General features: G+C 35.4%; 2 pseudogenes; both read right to left on the reverse strand.

Annotated features, from left to right (window-relative positions):
- Positions 1 to 1,366: 1,366 nt before the first annotated feature.
- On the reverse strand, positions 1,367 to 14,572 carry LOC137730907 (UV-B-induced protein At3g17800, chloroplastic pseudogene; annotated as a pseudogene).
- LOC137731179 (AAA-ATPase At2g46620 pseudogene) lies at positions 12,803 to 13,752 on the reverse strand (annotated as a pseudogene).
- Positions 14,573 to 16,914: the final 2,342 nt, after the last annotated feature.

Consider the following 16,914-nt stretch of genomic DNA (forward strand, 5'->3'; position numbering starts at 1 on the left):
GCCAGTAGGCCGACATTGCCTTTTCATGCAATTTTTGATATTTTAAAATCCGTAATTGGTACCTATTTGAGGTGATTCGATTGTAAAGGCTAATGTTGAATATTTTCATTACTAGAATATTTTCGAAAATGGATAAAAGAATGAACGGTGAACTACGAAAGACTTGATCCCGTTCAAGGGTACGTAGGCAATCTAACGGGAGTTAGATGCACCCTTGAAATAACCGAGATTAATCTTTTGTTGAAAATTGTCTAAGAAAAGGGATTGGGTGTTTAGTTTAAAAATTAACCTTATGTTTTTGGTAAACAAATTTTGCTATAGATTTTGTGAGAAATTAAGAATTTATTAAATCAATTGTTATCCTTAATTAAATAAATGAATTGTGATTAATGGTAGAAAATAAACAAGAGTTTAATTTGGGCCTATCATAGTAATTATCTTCTGAAATAAATTTTTCAGGTCGGGGCGTTACAACAGCAGTAGCACATGTCCACATCCATGGTGTCAGGTGCTTTGCCTTATTCTTGAAGTTCGAAGCCTCAGGAGCGAGGTTAGATCGCTTTTGGGCTCAATTTCCTCCCTTAGATGGGCCTTGGCTCTGTTAAGCTTGATTGGGTGGCTTCTAGCCACCCCTACCACGCCTAGAACAGCGATTTAAGTGTCAATTCTCGTTATGATGTGCTTCAGGCACAACGGTCTCACCAGTAGGTCAAACCTTATGATTCTTCATCAACAATTAATTATGCTTTTTAGCAAGAAGTAAAACAGAACCAAATCTGAATACTTAGTGAACTTCTGAGCCTTGTATTGTTGCTTCAGTTCACTCCTCATTACAAAAATTGAAATGATCAGATTTGACAAACTTCAGAATTGAATTCATTCACAGACTTAAAGTCCTGGAAGCACAGTTGCAGCCCATCATGTCTTGCTTCAGGCAAGAAGATGTCCCTTTGATGATTGAAACGATCAACCAAAACGACCCATAGTGCTCATGGATTTCCTCAGCAAGGTACTTGGTTTGTAGTGCATCGTGAATGTGTCTTCAGATGAAGATCATGGCAGTGACTTTCTTAGCTTCGCCAACCATGTTATCTATCTTAGCTTCAATGACCGGTCCTAAATTCTTTGCAGTGAGATGGAGCAGCACATCTTGGACCTACTTGAGGTAGTTTCTTTCAGAGACCTCTAAAATGGTGAAGTTGAGTTTTTTCAAATTAGACATGTCCCTGTTAAAAATAAATGGACGAGAATGTGGTTAGTGTAACAAAAACAAATCAATCCATTCACAAAGGAGTAGAACATTCGAATTTTCATGGGTGATGTTTAAGAAAACTTTGGATATAAACAAAGAAACATAGCATCACCTTTAGCTTTTGACAAAGTGATATCTAGATTCAACATAGGTTTCAGCATCCCATAGGAATGATTCGAAAACAACAGCTTCCCAAATGAGCATTGTCAATCCAAAGAAGGTAAGCGTAATCACTTCATCATTTGATGAGCAAATTAAACCATCCTTGGCAATCCTGATGTCAAGTGTCCTAAACAGGGCTTGTGTCTGCTTGTTAATCAAAGAAATAGCTTCCTTTGATCTTATAGTAGTATATCTCTGAAGAGTATCTGCATCCAAGTACATCTCATAGGATCTAAGTTGATATGACTTGCCTTTACCATTGTCCATAAAACCTCCTCCATCATTATCACTACTAACTTTAGGAGGTATTCGGATTAAAGAATCAGGATCCCACAACTAATTTCATGGTGCTGGATCTGGAGTGAAACCCTTAGAAAGAGTGTTTATGGTTCTCTCAAGTTTTATTTTACTAATCTCAACCAAGGAAGAAAGGGGGCCCACAAGTCGTTCACTAAGAACAAGGGATAAATGGCTCTGTATCATCTCATATGCTTTAGGAGAATGAATATATTCTATTTTATTTTCTGGGTTTGGCCAAAAATCAACTGTCGTAAGGATATGTATGATGGAGCAAGGACTGTCGTAAGAACTCATGAAGGACAAACTGAAATCTTCCCCATAACTGTAGGGTTACATCAAGGCTCATCTTTAAGTCCTTATCTTTTTGAATTGGTAATGGATGAGTTAATGGGACATCAAGATGATGATCCTTGGTGTATGCTTTTTGCAGACAATATAGTGTTGATAGATGAAACTTAAGAAGGAGTAAATGCGAAGCTTAACCTTTGGAGAGAAGTGTTTGAATCTAAAAGTCTTCGCCTAAGTCGGTCAAAGACAAAGTATATAAAGTGCAAGTTCAGTGCAAATAAAGGCTCAAATGGGTTAGAGGTGATGATTAGAGACCAGGAAGTACCAAAGAGCGACCGTTTTCGCTACTTAGGATCTATCTTGCAAAAGAACGGAAAATTGGATGGAGACCTCAAGCATAGAATACAAGCTAGATGGATGAAGTAGAAGAGTGCATCCGACGTGTTATATGACTGTTGTATGCCACTGAAGCTCAAGGGAAAATTTTATAGGACGACAATAAGGTCGACAATGCTTTATCGTAAGGAACGTTGAATGGTAAAGCATCAACACATACATAAAATGGGTGTAGCGGAGATGAGAATGCTTCGTTGGATGTGTGGGCAGACGAGAAAGGATAAAATTAGGAATAAGGATATCCGAGGTAAAGTAGGAGTAACCCGAAATTGAAGGAAAGATTTGAGAAAATTGGTTACGGTGGTTTGGACATGTGAAACGAAGGCCTACTGATGCTCCAATTAGACGATGCGATTACGAGATAGAGGTTCAAGGCTGAAGGGGTAAAGGAAGACCAAGGAAGACTTTGGAAAAGACTCTAAGAAAAGACTTAGAGTACCTGGATCTAACGGAAGACGTGACACAGAATCGAGCGCAATAGCGTTCTAGGATTCATATACCTGACCCCACTTATTGGGAAAATGCTTTGTTGTTGTTGTTGTCCAATAATTTACTCTGCCAGTGGGATGAGGTCTCTGATATCTTCGAGATCATTTGAAATTTCTTTGTCTATGAATTTGTGCACTATCAAGCAGTATATTATCTCTTCCAATGCCATGCACCTTTCTTTCTCCTTGACTTCAGCTATATGTCTAAAATTCATAATGTTATATAATTAGTTACTCATTTACCATACGCCAAAACAACTAAAAATTTTTTTTGAGGAAAACAAATAAAAGCCAAGGACCTTGTTGCATATGTTTAAAACTAGTTACAGTATGAAAGGAAATACGATAACAGCAACTTTTAGATACCTGATCATGTCTACTTCAAATTGGATTTTGAGTAAAGAAAGAAAATTTTGTAGTTATTATCAGTATTTTCAAAATTTCATAAACTTACTTGTAGAAAAGATCTATAAATGAAACAGCTTCTTTTCTTTGGGCACCTTTTTGCATTTGACGGTTCTGAAGCTGCTGATCAATGGCTGCAAGCAACAAATGTGGATGAGTTTACAATATTTGTGCCAAAAGCTGGCCAACAGGTGATTTGAATTGTTGAATTTATGGTTTAAATTGTAATGTATTTCATAAGTATCAATGTACAAGAGACCAAGTATATAAGAGAGAAGATAGAGGAAAGAGAGTTGGCTACAAGCAACCAAAGGAAACCCTAGTGATCGGGTAAACCAAGGCCTAACCTAATCCTTAAATCAAGGAATTACACCAAACACTAGGTTAAGCCACTAATCAGTCAAGTCCCTTAAATCAAGGGAAGATGGATGCTTTACAAGTTTAAGATATAATGATGGCATTGATAGCTAACCCTGGGGACCAAGAGTCTTTAAGGTTATACTTCAACATTCCCCCTCAAGATGGATCAATACATATTTCGACATTGATAGCTAACCCTAGCATTTTGGCTTTTTGAACTAGATCCAATACATATTTTTGTTGATGTAGACACAATCCCTTTGAAGATGTTGCCATTTCGATGCCTAAAAAATACTTTAACCTTCCCAAATCTTTGATGGCAAAGGTTTGATGTAAGGAGAGCTTCAGTGCTTCAATCTCAATGACATTAGCTCCAGTGATGATAAGATCATCAACATAGATAAAAACCACCAACTTCCCACTGGCGCTAGTTCTTACAAATAATGAAGAATCAACATTACTTCACAGAAAACCAGCCTTCACTAGTATAGAACTGAGCTTGGCATACCAAGCTCGTATGAACTATTTCAATCCATATATTGCCTTGTGCAATTTACAAACGATATTTCCTTCAATACGATTATACTCCGAGGGAGGCTGCATATACACTTGTTCCTGTAATTCTTCGTGAAGGAAAGCATTCTTCACATCCATTTGGTAAAGGGACCATCCACAATTGATTGCTACTGAGAGTATAACCCTTATTGAGTTCATCTTGGCCACCAGTGCAAACGTTTCCTTATAATTTACTGCAAAAGTTTGAGTGAAACCTCGAGCAACAAGCCTAGCTTTATGTCTCTCGATTAAACCATTAGCTTTGAACTTGGTCTTGCAAACCCAACGACTTCCAATAGCCTTTTTCCCTGGAGGTAATTGGACCAAGCTCCATGTGTATTCTCTTCCAGTGCATGAAGCTCTTCTGCCAAAGCTTGGTTCCATTGTGGGAATAGAGATGCTTCTTGAAAATTTCTTGGCTCACAATGCTTATCAATTTCACAAAGAAAAGCAGCATGAGTTGTGAAAAGCCTATGAAGACTGATACTTTCAATGATAGGATGCCGTGAGGCGTACGTCACATAGTCCTACAACCTAGCTAAAGGTTTTCTGGTTCAAGGAGGATTTCTCTAACCCCTTGAGGCTCCGTAGAAGATTGGGAATGATCTAAGTAGGATTCTTTGTCTCTTTCGCTGCTAGTTTGATCCCTGGAAGTCATTGAGTCAGTTGGTACTCCTTCATGCTCTGGAATCATAGTGGTTGGTCACTCTTCCAACACTGGATGATTGAAGTATTGAGGAAGTGGAAACATGTCAACTAGTTCCTCCCCCTGACTTTTGTGAGTGAAATAAGGGCTGTCTTCTTTGAACTTCACATCTCTTGATACTAGGCACTTCTTAGTGACTGGATTAAAGCACTTGTATCCCTTTTGGGTGGCAAAGTAACCCAAAACATACACACTTGGTTCCATGGCATCTAGTTTGTCATGATTCAAAGTTTGGATGTGAACAAATCAAACACAACCAAATACCTAGACGTGTGTCAAGTCATTTTGCCTACCCTTGAGTACTTCATAGGGGGGTTTAAACCCTAGCACGCGACTTGGAAGTCGGTTAATGAGGTAAATGGCAATGAGGATAGCAAACGACCAAAATTTTTTAGGGACATTCATATGTATCATGAAAGCACGAGTCTTCTCCAAGAGATCCCTATTTTTTCTTTCGACTACTCCATTTTGTTGTGGGGGGGTCCCTACACAATTAGTTTGATGGATGATACCTTGAGAACTTATGTATTGAAGCATATTGTTGGATAGAAATTCAGTGCCATTATTTGATCTTAAAACTTTAGGGCTTGTTTAGTATCCTATTTGAATATTTTTTTTTTTTTTTTTTTATCATTTCTCAAAACATTTCTTGAAAATAATTTTCTTTAAGACTCAAAAACTTGATTGGTTTGTGATTTAAAATTTTTAAATCTTACGACTTAAACTAGACAAAGAGATCTAAAAATAGGGAGGTCGTAGGAGAGGAAGAAAGAGGAAAGAGGAGTAAAGAAAGTAAGAGATGATTGAAGAAAAGAGAAAGAAAAGAGAGGATCGGACGAGATAGAGAGGAATGAGTGAGAGAATGAAGAGAGCAAATTGAAGGAGAGACAAAAAAGGTAAAAAAAAAAAACAAAAGGAGAGAGAAAGAAGAAACGAGAGAGAGAGAGAGAGAGAGAGATTTGGAGTGAGAGGGGAGGAGGGAGAAAAAAAAAAAATAAGTGAGTTTAAGTTTAAAAACTCACTTTTTATGTTTTTAGATAATAGACTATATTTTTTTGGTTTGGTCTTGAGTTCAGTTTTTGAAAATAGTCCTACCAAACAAGTTTTTAAGGCCTAAAACTTGAAAATTATTTTTGAGTTGGATTCAAGTAGAGTACCAAACATGCCCTTAATAATTGATTGAAATTTTGTTTTTACATGCATATGAAAATCCTTGAAAATGGTTGGAACTTCACTTTTTGATTTCATAAGATATAAAAAAACTCACTCGAGAGAAGTCATCAACAAATAAGACAAAGCACTTAAATCCTTCCATTGATTCAGTTATTGGTCCCTATACATCGATGTGCACCGTTTCAAAATGTTTACTTGTCGTAGACACTAAATTGCCAAAAGGCAGTCTAGCGAATTTTGAAAAACGACAAGTATCACATGTAAGCTATGATTTACAAAAGTTTGGGACCAGTTTTGACAAGATGACCCAAGAAGGGTGAGCTAATCTCTTATGCCAAAGTTGGCTTTCATCTATGGACTTCGATTGAGCTTGAAGAGCCTGAGCAAAACAAGGATTCTTGCACAGGTAAAGTCCATTTATAAAGACCCCTTCACCAATCATCTTCATGGTGAGAACATCCTGAAACATCACATTATTTGGTGAGAAAATGGCACAACAGTTTAGGGTGTTTGTGATCTTTCCAAATGACAATAGTTGGAAAGGAAAGGTTGGTACATATAAGGCAGTAAAAGGCTTTCTGTGTGAGAGTAAGTTGATTTCCCCTTTACCTAAAACTAAGACATTCTTTCCATTTGCAACAGACACATGTGAAGGACTTGAAAAAGGTTTAAAGTTATGCAAGTTTGTGACTTTGTTTGTCATGTGAACAGTGGCACTTGAATCAAGTATCCAACAATCTTTTTCAACATTAGTTAATAGTGTTGTAGTGAAAGCTTTGAGTATACCTGGTGCTTTATCCCATGGTACTCTCTCATTTCTAGTGAGGAAGCTGGCAAACTGTCCCAACATAGCTGTTTGATTTCCCTCTTCATTGCATTGACCATGTGAGGCTCTTTCGTGTCCCTTACTTTGTAGGTAAGCTGCAAATTCATTGATAAGTCACAATGGATTTGCAATGAACTCCACATATCCTTGTGGAGTGGTAGGAGGATAAGCATTAACAAGTTGTGCCTTGTAGTGGGGTTGCTAATTGGTATCATTTTTCCATCTTTGCTAAACTTAGGCTTGAGTTCAGGATGGAGTTCCCAACACTTCTCTTCCACATGCGCAACACCATTGCAATATTTGCATTTTAGGTGTGTATTTCTACCCTTGTACACTTTGGCCTCTGAGTTCTTGTAACTTAAACCATATGCATGAGCCTTAGTCAATCTCAAGTTGTGCTCAACATTCATCACCTTTGTCCTCACTTCTTTTTGTTGAATAGTGGCACATACATTGTTGAAGGTGGGCAATTCTTGACTCATTAAGATGTGACTCCTTAGATCCTCGTACTTAGAGGTTAAACTCCCTAATAGCTGGTTAATTCTATCTTCCTTAGCTCGTTTTAGGAGAATGGTAGGGTCTGTGGTGTGTGGGAGATAGACATCCAACTCATTCCACATAGTTTTGAGGATCCCAAGATGTTGACCAAACGTTTTCCCTTCTTGTTGAACACTAGCAATGTCCTTCTTCAGTTGGAAAACATGTGCATAGTTGTTTTGATTTCCATACATATCCTTCAAGGCTTTTCAAAGATCATGTGAGGAATTGGAGTAGCTAAAAATCTCAGCAACATGTTTCTGCATGGTGTTAAGCAGCAAGGACATGACAAGTTGGTCTTTGCACAGCTATGCATCATATGTGGGAGAAGAACTATCTAGAGCTTCCACGTTTCCATTTACAAACCCCAACTTTCCTTTGCCTCCAAGAGCTAGTGAAACAGCTCGAGACCAAGGAAGGTAATTGAACTCGTTCAATAGAACTAAACGCAGATGTTGACTGGTGTTAACCTCAACATCTGTGAAATTTGAGGAGAGACTATGCTGGGTCTTATCCTCATAGTTCACCGAACTTTCTTCAACCATGGTTTAGACTTTGAATAAAAATCGCAGCAATAAGAGTGAGCAGAGACAGTTTACCAAAGAACCTGCTCTGATACCATGTTTAATTTCTGGTTTAAATTGTAATGTATTTCATGAGTATCAATGTACAAAAGACTAAGTATATAAGAGAGAAGAGGGAGGAAGGAGAGTTAGCTACAAGGAACCAAAGGAAACCTAATGACTGGGTAAACCAAGGCCTAATCTAATCCATAAATCAAGGAATTACACCAAACACTAGGTTAAGCCACTAATCAGTCAACTCCCTTAAATCAAGGGAAGATGGTTGTTTTACAAGTTTAAGATATAATGACAGCCTTGATAGCTAACCCTAGGGACCGAGGTTATACTTCAACACTTCAACACTTCAACATGAATTGAAGAGGAGCAACTGGCACAAAATTATCACTTGAATCCTTTAATGCTCTCACAATCAACTCCCTTGCTCGGCAGTTATACAGTCCGTTCCCAACTTTGAGATGCAAAATGATGGACAACTCTGGAAAAGAACAAGAAATTTATGTTAATGCATCAAGCATCCATAACCTTGCCATATTGCCCCATGATGGATATGCAAGCACAAAATGGCATATGGCAATATAGTGCGAAACTATCCAAACAACTTTATTGATTGGATTTCAGCAATGTGATACTTGAATAACATATGTTTTCTTAAATAGGGACATCCTTAGTGCCAGAAGCCTCTATGTATACCTATATATAATGGTGAATAACCCCTTTAAACTGCTTGGAAGCAACTACCTTATGAAACAGATGCTTAGAATAAAAAGGTTCAAATTTTTTTAAAACTAAGACAAAATATATGGGAATGCAAATTCAATGAAGACATGAAAAATCAAGAGTAATTCCAATTAAGCAGCAAGTATCAAATCATATTAATCATTTTCAATATTTAGAATCACTGATACAAAATGACAGCAAAACAGACGTTCCGATACACAAATTCCTCCATGTAGCGTCAATGTCTGATTGATAAATGAACAAGCAGTTCACATCTGGTCTGAATACTTACGCCTCCATATATTTACAAAAAGGATTTTCCCCTATAAAATATGTTGCAAATGATATAAAGCTCTATTACTGTTAGAGAAGTTTATTCACAAAATAACTTTCCAATAAATCAAATTAAGATATCCAAATATAAGGTAAATCTCAGTTTACTACCTTCAAGTTTCATGGTTTTCAACATTTAGTACATGAAGTTTTTTTCGTCCTAGATTCATACCTAAAGTGTTCATTTTGGGACAGTCTCATACATCTGTTAATCTGGCTGTTAAGTCTTCCGTTAACTGATAACGTGACACCCATGTGGATAATGACTGGGCACCATATGTCATTAAGGGGTCCATGTAGAAATTAAAAATTCAATCAAAAAATTTCCCACCCAAATTTAAAATATTAAAATAATTAATTAAATAAAAGTATTTAAAAAAAGATAAAAAAACCCAGAACCCCCTTTGTCTTCCCCACCCGACACTAGACCTGGCATTCGTGTCGTGTTTCTCGTGTTCGTGTCGTTTTCGTGTCATACCCGATAACTTAACGGGTCGTGTCGTGTAATACCTGTTAAAGTAAACGGGTAATATGACCCGACCCGAAATCAACCCGTTAATATTATCAGGTAATATGACCCGACCTGTTACCCGTTAAGAAAATTATATTTTAAATCAATAAAAATGAAAAGAAAAACATAATTTGACCCAAAAAAATGTAAAACATAATACTAAATTAGTATATACATACTAAATTTCGGAGTTGACCCCTTAATGAAAGTTGTAAAGCTTTTCATTACGAGTGATTACATTTTTCACACTTATTATTATTAATTTTTCACTCAAATAAATAACATTGTTCATGAGATTTGGAGGGTTTTAAAAATCTACACTTATCTATACTTTCATCAAGTATAACATAAGATTTTATGGAATCCACTAGTGTAAATATTTTAAATTAAAGATCGAATTCATTCATTGTATTCATATAGGGTCAATGAGTGTAGCTGTAAAAAATCATCAAAATCGAAGTTAAAATAACCGTTAAATCGTAATTTTTCATATATAACCGTCGAAAAGTTTTGTCTCATTACTTGATCTCTGAATGTTTGCTTGTTTGCAATTTTTGGCATATGCAATCTCTAAGCATATATAAACAAGTTTGACGGTTGGATCGTTGAAATTAGTTTTGTAGGATGCGTATCCCATCAAAACGATAGATTCACTAACACTTAAGAGTTTATTTATACTTTCATTAAGTATAACATAAGATTTTGTGGTATCCACTAGAGTAAATATTTTAAATTGAAGATCGAATTCATTCATTGTATTCATTTAGAGTCAAGGAGTGTAGCTGTAAAAAATCATCAAAATCGGAGTTAAAATAACCGTTAAATCGTAATTTTTCGTTTATAACCGTCGAAAAGTTTTGTCTCATTACTTGATCTCTAAATGTTTTTTTTTTTTGCAATTTTTGGCGTATGCGATCTCGAAGCATATATAAACAAGTTTGACGGTTGGATCATTGAAATTAGTTTCGTAGGATGCGTATCCCATCAAAACGATAGATTCACTAACACTTAAGAGTTTATTTATATTTTCATCAAGTATAACATAAGATTTTGTGGTATCCACTAGTGTAAATATTTTAAATTGAAGATCGAATTCATTCATTGTATTCATTTAGGGTCAAGGAGTGTAGCTGTAAAAAATCATCAAAATCGGAGTTATAATAACCGTTAAATCGTGATTTTTCGTTTATAACCGTCGAAAAGTTTTGTCTCATTACTTGATCTCTGAATGTTTGTTTTTTGCAATTTTTGGCGTATGCGATCTCGAAGCATATATAAACAAGTTTGACGGTTGGATCGTTGAAATTAGTTTTGTAGGATGCGTATCACATCAAAACGATAGATTCACTAACACTAAGAGTTTATTTATACTTTCATTAAGTATAACATAAGATTTTGTGGTATCTACTAGTGTAAATATTTTAAATAGAAGATCGAATTCATTCATTGTATTTGTTTAGGGTCAAGAAGTGTAGCTGTAAAAAATCATCAAAATCGGAGTTAAAATAACCGTTAAATTGTGATTTTTCGTTTATAACCGTCGAAAAGTTTTGTCTTATTACTTGATCTCTGAATGTTTGTTTTTTGCAATTTTTGGCGTATGCGATCTTGAAGCATATATAAACAAGTTTGACGGTTGGATCGTTGAAATTAGTTTCTAAGCTGCATATCCTATCAAAACGATAGATTCACTAACACTTAAGAGTTTATTTATACTTTCATCAAGTATAACATAAGATTTTGTGGTATCCACTAGTGTAAATATTTTAAATTGAAGATCGAATTCATTCATTGTATTTATATATGGTCAAGGAGTGTAGCTGTAAAAAATCATCAAAATCAAAGTTAAAATAACCGTTAAATCGTGATTTTTCATTTATAACCGTCAAAAAGTTTTGTCTCGTTACTTGATCTCTGAATGTTTGTTTTTTGCAATTTTTTGTGTATGCGATCTCGAAACATGTATAAACAAGTATGACGGTTGGATCATTGAAATTAGTTTAATAGGATGTGTATCCCATCAAAACGATACATTAACTAACACTTAAGAGTTTATTTATACTTTCATTAAGTATAACATAAGATTTGTGGTATCCACTAGTGTAAGTATTTTAAATTGAAGATCGAATTCATTCATTGTATTCATATAAGGTCAAGGAGTGTAGCTGTAAAAAATCATCAAAATCGGAGTTAAAATAACCGTTAAATCGTGATTTTTAGTTTATAACCGTTGAAAAGTTTTGTCTCATTACTTCATCTCTGAATGTCTTTTTTTTTGCAATTTTTGGAGTATGCGATCTCAAAGCATGTATAAACAAGTTTGATGGTTGGATTGTTGAAATTAGTTTTGTAGGATACATATCCTGTCAAAACGATAAATTCACTAACACTTAAGAGTTTATTCATACTTTCATCATTTTGATGGGATACGCATTGATGTTATTCTTAATGAAAGTATAAATAAACTTTAAGCGTTAGTGAATCTTATCATTTTGATGACTTAGAATAAATATATTAATTATTTATATATTTTAAATGTTAATTAGACTATGTTTCAATTAGTATGTGATGATATTTAATAATAAAATTACATTTATGTTTTTTATTACGTATTTTATTTTTATTCAAGTTAAAATGTTATGAGAGATAAAAAAAAAAAAAAAAAAAAAAAAAAGCTGTCTTTGGGTTAAACATTAGGCGGGAAATGGATGGATATAGGTTGCAAAATTTCCCAAAAATTAGGTGGGAAATGGATGAAACTCTTGAAATATTAGGCGGGAAATTAATTATTATAATTTTTTTTATGTTTTTGGTATTTTTAAATTATTTGATATTTTTATTTTTAATGTGTTTTATGATTTTTAATCTCAATCTTTGCCTATAATATACTATAAAAATAAATAAATAAATAAAACTTAAAATTTAAAATTTATATAGAATAATAATAGAATAATAATTAATAAACAATATATACATATTCATTATATCTATTGCATTTTATAGTAAGTTTTTTTTAGTAGTTTAAAAAATTAAAATCATCAAAATAGCATTTTTCTTATCGTGTCGAAACAGATTACCCGCGTGTCACTCTCGTGTAAACCTGTTAAGGACCCGTTATTAACGGGTTATTATCGTGTGACCCGATAATGACCCGATTAGTTATCGTGTTGACCCGAAACCCGTTATTTTCGTGTCGTTTACGTGTCGTGTTAACGGGTCGTGTAATAAATTGTCAGGTCTACCCGACACCCCTCCACCTGCGGGAAGAGCTTGTGCTCCTTCACCCCGAGATAACTCATCGCCAGATTTTTGAATGCTCCGAAATCGTAAAGTGGAAAGTGGATGTGGACGTTGATCCGACTCGGTCCAAGAAAGGCCGGGTCAACGTGGTATTTCGAATTCATCGTGAACACCATGACTCTGTCCTCGGCACAGCACGAATTCAATAGCCTGTCCATGAAATTCGATATACCCGAAAAGCTCAGACCCGCGGGTTTCTTAGCGATATATCGGTCCAAGTCCTCGATCATAATGACCTATTTTGTTGTCGTCTGGAATAGCATAATCTTTAGCTCCGAGTCATCTTTGACACGCGAAAGATCCAGATCGTACAACTCGTACTCGAGAAAATTCGTCATGGTAGCAATGAAACTTGACTTTCCGGTGCCCGACAGCCCATCTAGCAGAAAGCTCCATTTCCAAATCCAACCCAATCAGTGATAGTACTGCTTCACCTTGAGAAACGACTCCAAATCAAATTTGACTTTCGATTTAAGGTCGGACTCCATTGATATGGTCTCCAAGGTTGATAGGTAAGTGAAGGGGACTGGCTTCCACGCTCTGTCGGCCGCATCGACGTTCATGTAAAGCTTCAACTCCCATTTCTTCTGCTTGAGCTTGTCGGCGACGACGTGGATGTGTTGTTGTTCCTACTCCCACTTGCGCCGCTGCTTTCTATTTGCCATATGACCTTGGCGCCGAGGAAATCATCCTCGATAGTCTGATTGGGGTCCAGCTGGAGGACAATTTCATTGGGTTTTTTCCCCGTGACAAGGTTGGTGAAGTCTGATTCTTCAATGGAGGTGAGCGAGTTGAGATAGTCGGTGACTCGTCTGTAGAGCTGATTCTCCTGCATACTATCGTTGAATTTGAGGACTTTAAATTTGGGGATGGAGGGGTGGAGCCATGGAGGGGGAGGAGGGGATGGAGGGGTGTCAGGTGGGGAAGACAAAGAGGGTTTTGGGTTTTTTTTTTTTTTTTTTTTTAATACTTTTATTTAATTAATTATTTTAATATTTTAAATATGGGCAGGATTTTTTTTTTTTAAATTTTTAATTTCCACGTGAATCCTTTAATGACATGTGACGTTCAGTTATTGTCCATATGAGCGCCACATCATTAGTTAACGAGAAACTTAACAGTTAAACTAACGGATGTATGAGACTGTCTCAAAATTAACACTTTAGGTATGACTTTAGGACAAAAAAAACTTCATGTACTAAATGTTAAAAACCATGAAATTTGAGGGTAATAAATTGAATTTTACCCTTGAATATAAGTCAAAAATGGAGTTCTCAGATCCTAATTACAGAAAACAACATAAAAACTTTTCTTTTTCTACACTTTCTACTTTCTAGGTAACTAGACAGGGAAAACAAAAAGTTTCTGATCTGGGTTATATCCAATCTTTCCCGAAGAAACGAAAGGCTCTATTGAAACCAAAACTCAATACCATAATTATAAATTAAATTTCTCACACTTTCTTAGCAGCCAAACGCAACAGCAGAACATGAATGAGTGAGTGGAGGAGAGAGCTTACTCTGAAAAAAAAAAGCAGCTGAAAGAAATGACTTAGAATCAACGAGTGGATGTGAATGGTTGTCGACGTGGTCATGGAAGTGACCGAATACTGGCCACCTGAGATCACCGCCGGAGGGAATTGACAATGAAACGCCGCCAATGACACCTGAAACCTGCATTTTTTTTTATAAGTCTGGTTGTTCCCGTAGCTATAGGACTCAACCATTTAGTTTGTTTTGGTTTTAAATAAGTTCCTATTATCTAGGAAGACTTGTTCTACGTAGAACATTTCCCCATGCACGTCACCTTCCGAGTAGTGTGGATCGTGAACTGGTTTTTAGGGTTTTCTGTTATTTCTGTAAAGGCTATATATTAGCCAAACTCTTCTTTTAATAAATAAGTCATTCCTCCAGATTGTTTCAGTTATTTGCAGCATTACTTTGAGTCTTTACAGTGTTGCTCTCGTATATTTTTGTTCTTGGTCTCAAAAAACTGGTATCAGAGCCCCTCACTGGGGCCTGAGAACTAGACCTGGCATTCGTGTCGTGTTGCCCGTGTTCGTATCGTTTTCGTGTCATACCCAATATCTTAACGGGTCGTGTCGTGTAACACCCGTTAAAATAAACGGGTAAAATGACCCGACCCGAAATCGACCCGATAATATTAACGGGTAATATGACCCGACCCGTTACTTGTTAAGAAAAATATATTTTAAACTAATAAATAATTAAATAAAAAAACATAATACTTTTTTGAGTGAAAAAAAGGTTGCAACTTGCACGCCCAAACTAATAACCCTAAACCGACTTATTACTAATAACCCTAAACCATTCCTCAAATTTGATCTTCTACCAACATGTCAAATTGTGATAGATTGATAATCTATAATGATAGATAATACATACCATATTGTCACATTCAACCAAAAAAAAACACAATTTTCTTTTAAGTATATATTTACATATCCAAAATAAGAGCATAATAAAAAAAACATTAGAACATTACAAAATATCAAATGTTCAAAAGATTTGCAAAATTAAGGACATTGGAACATTAGAACATCTTGCATATTTTCTTCCAATCAAACCTTTCAATTTTCCTCAATCACCATGGGAAAAAGTATTGGAACTTTGGCTTGATAGATTATCTTCAAGAGTTATATTGATGATGTTTTCACTGAGGCTTTCCACATTAGCACTCTCTTCCGCATAAACTAAACATAGAAAAATCAAACATTGTATATATATTATATACCATTCAAATTATGGGTACTAAAAATAATTATGAAAAGATATAAAAAATAGTTCTATATTATATAAACGATATACTACCTCCTTTTCCAAAAAGCCAATCTCGTGTACACAGCAAAGCTTGAACCGTGTCTGGCAACAATGAAGTACGATATTGATCTAGCACTTTACCCCCAATACTAAAAGCAGATTCTGACGCAACAGTTGAAATAGGAATTGTTAGCACATCTCGTGCTAACTAAGAAAGTATTGGATAATGAAAACGCTCCATTTGCCACCAAGAAAGAACATCTATATCTTGTCTTCTATCTAGTCTTTTATCATCCAAATACTTCTGTAATTCACCTTTTTCAACTGAGTTTGGACCATTGTAATTATTATCAAAATCCTACATCAAAAAAATAAAATAAAAACATAAACATCATAAAAAGTATGCATAACCCAATTTCTAATATAATATTAATAGTTTTAAAGTACTATGTATAAAAAGGAAAATACAAACTTTATGTTACCTCAAAGAGAGCATCTCCACCTTCTATTTGATGATTAGGCGTCGAGTTCATTGGAATATTTGAATAATTAAGATGAGCAGATGCTTCCGAGTACACATTAAAGAGAGCAGTCAATGTGGCATAAACATTATTATATTCCATAGAATTCACGCCATGAAGCTTTGTGTAAGCCCAATCCACAAAATGTAGCTTATAACGAGGATCCAAGATGATTGCAATTGACATAATCAAACTGTAATCTGACCAATACTTCTCAAACTTCAAGTGCATATAATTCCCCATCTTATTCATGAAACTATCACTGTCATCAATGGCTGCCTTAATTTGAAGCTGAATTACGAACACTTTTGGGAAGAATAAATTTGATGTGGGGTACTTTGTTCCAGAGAATAAGCATGTAACATCATAAAAGTACCCCAAAAACTTCGAAATCTTCACCACTTTATCCTACTCTTCAGAAGAAGGACAACTTTCAAAATTTGAATCACTCAATCCTAAATTAATAAAAGCATATCGATAGAAAATGGCACTATCTAGCATAAGATAGGTTGAGTTCCATCTAGTAGGGACATCTTGTCTCAAACCTCTCTTACTATCCAATATCCCTACTTGCCTAACAAATTCTTGAAACTTTAGTTTTCTAGCCTCAGAACCCTTTACATACTTGATGCATTCACGAATTTTTACCACCGAAGAATCAATTTCTTTAAGTCCATCTTGGACTATCAAATTCAAAATATGAGCACAACAACGCACATG

Source organism: Pyrus communis, chromosome 16, assembly GCF_041283825.1.
Source record: "Pyrus communis isolate YQ-2024b chromosome 16, ASM4128382v1, whole genome shotgun sequence".
Lineage (NCBI taxonomy): Eukaryota > Viridiplantae > Streptophyta > Magnoliopsida > Rosales > Rosaceae > Pyrus > Pyrus communis.